The sequence below is a fragment of the Pinus tabuliformis genome, chromosome 9 (genome assembly GCF_031772625.1).
Source record: "Pinus tabuliformis cultivar Carrire ecotype Pingquan chromosome 9, CPIR1, whole genome shotgun sequence".
In the NCBI taxonomy this organism is placed as follows: domain Eukaryota; kingdom Viridiplantae; phylum Streptophyta; class Pinopsida; order Pinales; family Pinaceae; genus Pinus; species Pinus tabuliformis.
In genome coordinates, this window is record NC_142307.1 from 1,515,198,736 (window position 1) to 1,515,204,323 (window position 5,588).

The 5,588-nt window shown below is 41.5% G+C and overlaps 1 pseudogene; it reads right to left on the reverse strand.

The window, feature by feature from the left end:
- Positions 1-227: 227 nt before the first annotated feature.
- LOC149154349 (phenylalanine aminomutase (L-beta-phenylalanine forming) pseudogene) lies at positions 228-2,341 on the reverse strand (annotated as a pseudogene).
- Positions 2,342-5,588: the final 3,247 nt, after the last annotated feature.

The following is a 5,588-nucleotide window of genomic DNA, read 5'->3' on the forward strand; positions in this document are numbered from 1 at the left end:
CATGCCACCGTGTCTCAACGTGGGCCGTTAAATGAATTGTTAGACGATTAAATCATCTCTAGCCATTAGATCATCGGTGAAAAACGTTCTGGTCAGTGAAGAGTCGCTCGCCCTGAAGTCTGAAGCGACACAGAAGAGTCACTTGCCCTGAGGTCTGAAGCGACACAGGTTAGTTTTGCATATCCTGCGTCAAGTGTACAAGTTTCCTGTTTCTCAGGTTCACATTTTTAAAGAGTCGTGGAATTGCGGCAATGATTGATCGTTCGACTGGCAGAAACCTCGACATGCGCGAGGGACTGAGACGGTATTTCGTGCGATGCAGTGATTCGGCCATCAACAATTGCATCAAATACCTTCTGGGTGCCCTCTTGGGGCGTGTGGTCTGTCCTCGGAATTATCATTATCGCGTTGAGTTCCTCCCGGATAAATGCATACAGAGGAAAGAATTTAGAGCCATGGATTAACGTTCTGCAACAGGAGCCTTCCAGCATGTGACTGTTGGTGCGCTCCTCGGATGAAAGCACGATTACTGTTATCTCCTCTTCAAGGCGCTGCTTGAGGTGGGATTCGAACTCTGTTATCTGCTCTACAATTTTAATATCGTGGAATGTAACAATGGTGTCAAGAATTGTTTGTTTGAGGGCAGAGACAAGTGGGAGGGAAGGGTTGCAGGGGGATTCTAAATGTGTACACTGGAATACCCCTGGCAACGCTAATAAGCTGTTCTTTAATGGATTCCGGGAGATGGCATTCGTCTGAAACGCTTGAGATGATTCCTAACACAATATTTAGAAGAATTTGTTCCAGTTGTCGCAGATCTATTGCCTGGCAGAGAGCGTATAAGTGCGATGCCAACATAAGTTTTAAGATATCCAGAGCTTCTTCAGTCTTCCTGGCAGATATGAGGACCAGAGAATTGATGTCCTGGTTGTGCTGCTCGGCGCTGTGAACGTGGGTAGTGACTGGGTTAGCCAGGAATTGAAGCTCCGAACTGTAAGCAGCCATGGCTATGTCGATTCCCTTGAAGCCATAGTCCAAGCTCAAGTCGGGACCTAGGGAAAGGTTGCCCGGGAGCCCATTGCTGTAGAATTCGATCATGAGCTCTGTGAACTGTGCAAAGATGAGTTTCCCCAGTCCAGCCAGAGCTACACGAACATAATCCATGTAGAATCCCACTGCGCTGCCCTGGAAATTGGCGCTATGGAGGGCCTTGCCGTTGACAGGGTCGATGATGGGATTGTCGTTGGCAGAGTTGATCTCTGTCTCAATTGTGGCCGTGGCTTCTCTTATGGTCTGCACCAGAGGGGCCAGCCACTGGGGTCTCGAACGCAGAGCATAGCGGTCCTGTCTGGGCTTTTTCAGAGAATTGATGCTGTAATACTCTCTTGAAAGCTCCTGGAAGGGGCTGTCTCTGAGAAGCCATTCAAGAAGTGCCGCAGACTCTCTCTGGCCGGGGTGCGGCTTCATCTCGTGGATCAGCGAATGCGCGAATTCTTCCCGCCCGAAGATGACTTCGCAGAACATTCCACAGAGCATTTCCACGAGCAAGAGCAGAACATTGGCATCATACATGACGGTGGCAGCGAGGGCAGTGGCAAACGAAGTGCCATTGACCAGAGCCAAGCCCTCTTTGGCCTGGAGCTTGAAGGGCTGCAGACCTGCTTTCACCAGAGCCCTCTGGTGCAGGCACTTCTTGTTCTTCACCATGAGCCCCAATTCGAGCCCTGACTTGGGGATTCCCAATTAGCAGACCTGCTATGTAGGCCAAGGGAATTAGGTCACCTGAAGCGCTTACAGAGCCTCGCAAGGGGCATTTGGGCGTGATATGAGAATTGATAAGTTGCTGTAGCGCTTCCATGATCGCCCATCGAATCCCAGAGCAGCCATAGATGAAGCTACTCATTCTCAGAAACATGGCACATGGAGTGGTGATGGGGGAGAGCTCCCCCGGTGACGAAGAAGGGCCGGTGAATACTCCAGCTAGCAGACATCGAATTAGGGCTTCTTGCAACTCGCTCAGTTGGTTGGTCCTCTTGCTTGAACAGGCGCCGAATCCAGTGGTCACGCCATAGATATCAGCTCCTCCTTTCGCTTTCTCTTGCACCCACAATGAACACCTCTCAGCCCGTTCTCTGCAATTCCCGGCATGATTATCTAGTGTCACTTTCACTTGGGGCCTCCGGCCCAGGGCTGTGACATGGGCAACGCTGATGCGGGAGCCATCGACATTGATGCAGTTGGTTTCGTTGAACGTCTTGATAAGAAGGATGATGTCCTCCACGTGACAAGAACGAGAACGGGCAGTTATACAATTGTTACTATTTAATTGGAAGTACTCCATTGCAGACTAGCTCAAAGATTACAGACTGACGCAAAATTCAGAATCCTGAAAGCATACCATGGAATTCTCACAGACAACACCATGGCTTTATAACCATCATGGTGCTGTTAATTGCACCAAGATACACAAAATTCAAATTGTATCCCATGGATTAGGGAACCCAGCCATGGTTGGAAAATCGAATTAATTTTATTATTCAAAATATTATTATTATTTTTAATATTAGTATTACGTTTTCATTTTCGACTTATATCAACTATATTTACATTTATTAATATAATCATTTTAATAAATCAATATAAATTTATTTAAATTTAGAGTTACTCAGTTTTTAAATCTACATTTTTTATTATGCAAATTTTTATTGAATGTGAAACTTGAAGAAATGTTTCTATCTCTAGGTATTTTTTCACTTCAATCCAAATCCACATTTTTCTGTACCTTGATTGATCAGACCTGTGAAGAACAAATCTTCCATCTAAAGGAGAGGGAAAGGAATCGTTTCATTGATTTGCAAGTTTCTTGAACGAAGATTTTGTATTTAAGGAAATGATATTAATCTGGGTAACTCATTTTTTTAGAGGGTAGATTTCTGAATGTTTTGGACACAACCATAATTTCTATTTATCTTATTCCTAGAATATTTCAAGATTTATCTGATTTCCAGAATATTTTAGAATCTATAATCAAATTAAATTAAATTTGTGAATAATCTTGTTAGTCAACGAGGTAAAGTCAGAACAATGGCTTGTGATATCATAGTCACAAGATTCAGCTATATTGACCCTTGTTGTTCTGAAATTCGGTGGCAATGCAAATTTCCGCAAAAATTCCCTATTATAATTCTGTACATCTGCAATCTCCAAATCGGTGTCCAAATTTCTTCTTAAAGCATCATTTTGAAGAAGGGGAAGAATAATTGGTGGAAAGGTGTTGCTTTCTGCTTGGACCTGCTTAGCTTTCACATTCTTTATATGATATTGGTGTGCATTCATGAGCAAGACAACATTATTCTGGGCATATCTGACGTTCTTTTAATTTTTGACTCCATTCTCTAATGTAGTAGGCAGATTTTCTCCAAGAACAGTGACTTGGCTGTCTGCGAGAGCCTCGCTAACCTTTGTACCCGCTTTTCTTTTATGATTCTGTCCATCTGCGATCTCTAGACCAATGTTCAGATTTTGGCTCAAACCATCAGTTTCAATAAGAGTGCGAGTAATTGGCAGAAAGATGTTGTTGCCTTTCTGGACCTCCTTAGCTTCCATATTCTTCATCTGATGTTGAACTGTGTTTACTGGCAAGACATCATTATTCTGGTCATATTCAACTTGCTTTTCGTTTGTAACCCTACTTTCCAAAGTAGCATGCAAATTTTCACCAAGAACAGTAACTTGGTTGTCTGTGGGAGGCTGGCTAGCCTCTGTATCCTGTTTCCTTTTACAAATATGTCCATCTGCATACTCCAGACCAGTTTTCATATTTTGGCTCAAACCATCAGTTTGTTTAGCATTCATAAAAAAGATAGCATTATTTTGGCCATATCTGACTTGATTTTTGTTTCTAACACAGTTTTTAGAGTCCATAACATCAACTAGGTTCTGATTTGCTAACTAGGACTCTTTAATCTCAGAGTCTTTCACTGCCTCATTAGTTGAACTTTTAGAAGCTGGTTGGGATAATTAATTTCAATTCTTCTCTGAATGTATGACATAATGTAATAAGGATAACCACAAAAACCTGTGTTTTATTATTATATCTTATAAGCCTTGGAAAATCAAAGTCATCAACTTCAGTTGTGAATATCTCGCCCTATGATCCAAATTGGCCAGGCACCTAAATAGGCACTACTTAAACCCCTGCATAGTCTAAACTTTATAGTAAAGATCAGGCCGTTTGAATGTGGACTGAACTAGGGATGATTTACCTAGCCAAATGTGTCGCAGTTAAGGAATGCCCCCTGTTGTCCCATTTGAATTAACTAGTAGAGAGAAAACCCATCAACTTCAGCTATGAATATTTCGCCGTAGGATCCAAATTGGCTAAGAACCACAATAGGCCCTACTTAAACCCCTGCATAGTCTAAAACTTCATACTAAAGATCAAACCTTTTGAATTTGGACTGAATCAGGGATGGTTTATCTTGCCAAATATGTTGTTGTTAAGGAATGTCCATGTTATCCCATTTCAATGAACTAGGTAGAGAGAAAGGTTGCCTCTTCCGTGGTGATGTCCACAATGTTGCAAGTCTTACTAGTACAGTGGTATCTCCCAATTGGGATTTGGTTCCCCATTAATATTCTCCTTAATTCTATCAGAGGAGAATGCATCCAAGTTCCATGAGGGGGATATGATGGCAGTGCAAGATTCTTCTGTTAGCCTCTAGAGGCCTATTTTTTCACCTCAGTCCAAATCCACATTTTTTTGTACCTTGATTGATCAGACCTATGAAGAACAAATCTTCCATCTGAAGGAGAGGAAAAGGAATTGTTTCATTGATTTGAGATGATATTAATCTGGGTAACTCATTTTTTTAGATGGCAGATTTCAGAATATTTTGGACTCAACCATAATTTCTATTTATCTTATTCCGAGAATATTTCAGGATTTATCTGATTTCCAGAATATTTTAGAATCTATAATCAAATTAAATTTAATTTAATTTGTGAATAATCTTGTTAGTCAACGAGGTAAAGTGAGAACAATGGCTTGTGATATCATAGTCACAAGATTCAGCTATATTAACACTTGTTGTACTTAAATTCGGTGGCAATGCAAAATTCCGCAAAAATTCCCTATTATAATTTTGTACATCTGCGATCTCTAGATCAATGTCCAGATTTCTTCTTAAAGCATCATTTGGAAGAAGGGGAAGATTAATTGGTGGAAAGGTGTTTCTTTCTACTTGGACATGCTTAGATTTCACATTCTTTATATGATGTTGGTGTGCATTCATGAGCAAGACAACATTATTCTGGGCATATCTGACATGCTGTTTATTTTTGACTCCATTATCCAATGTAGTAGGCAGATTTTCTCCAAGAATAGTGACTTGGTTGTCTGCGAGAGCTTGGCTAGCCTCTGTACCTGCTTTTCTTTTATGATTCTGTCCATCTGTGATTTCCGACTTGATTTCCGTTTGTAACCCTACTTTCTAAAGTGGCATGCAAATTTTCACCAAGAACAGTAACTTGGTTGTCTGTGGGAGACTGGCTAGCCTTTGTACCTTGTTTTGTTTACAACTCTTACC